Source organism: Gadus macrocephalus, chromosome 15, assembly GCF_031168955.1.
Source record: "Gadus macrocephalus chromosome 15, ASM3116895v1".
In the NCBI taxonomy this organism is placed as follows: domain Eukaryota; kingdom Metazoa; phylum Chordata; class Actinopteri; order Gadiformes; family Gadidae; genus Gadus; species Gadus macrocephalus.
The window spans coordinates 7,377,193-7,377,566 of record NC_082396.1 but is presented as its reverse complement, the minus strand read 5'-3'; positions in this window follow the sequence as shown (position 1 = coordinate 7,377,566).

Here is a 374-nt window from a genome sequence, read left to right as displayed (position 1 = left end):
CGGACGCGAGGCCGTCGGCAACGCGCTGAGGCTCGAGGAGGAGACGGGCTGATACTTACAGTATTTAGTATATATGTCTATATATAATTAATGTATATTATTTCAATCTATTGATTTATTCATTATCAAATGCAGTATTTATCATAATTTAACGTATTTAATCTGCGTATTCAGCGTCCAGTATTTATTTAGTATTTATATCATATATTTGATGTATTTATTTAAGTATCCATTTTTTTCCGTTATTGTTTACTTATCATTTCTGAATCTTTTTTGAATGCATTTAGTATTATGGAGGCCTATTTATGTGTTCATTTTTTGGTTCAACAATAAACAGCAGTTTATGTCATTATTAAAAAAATAAAGAAATACAT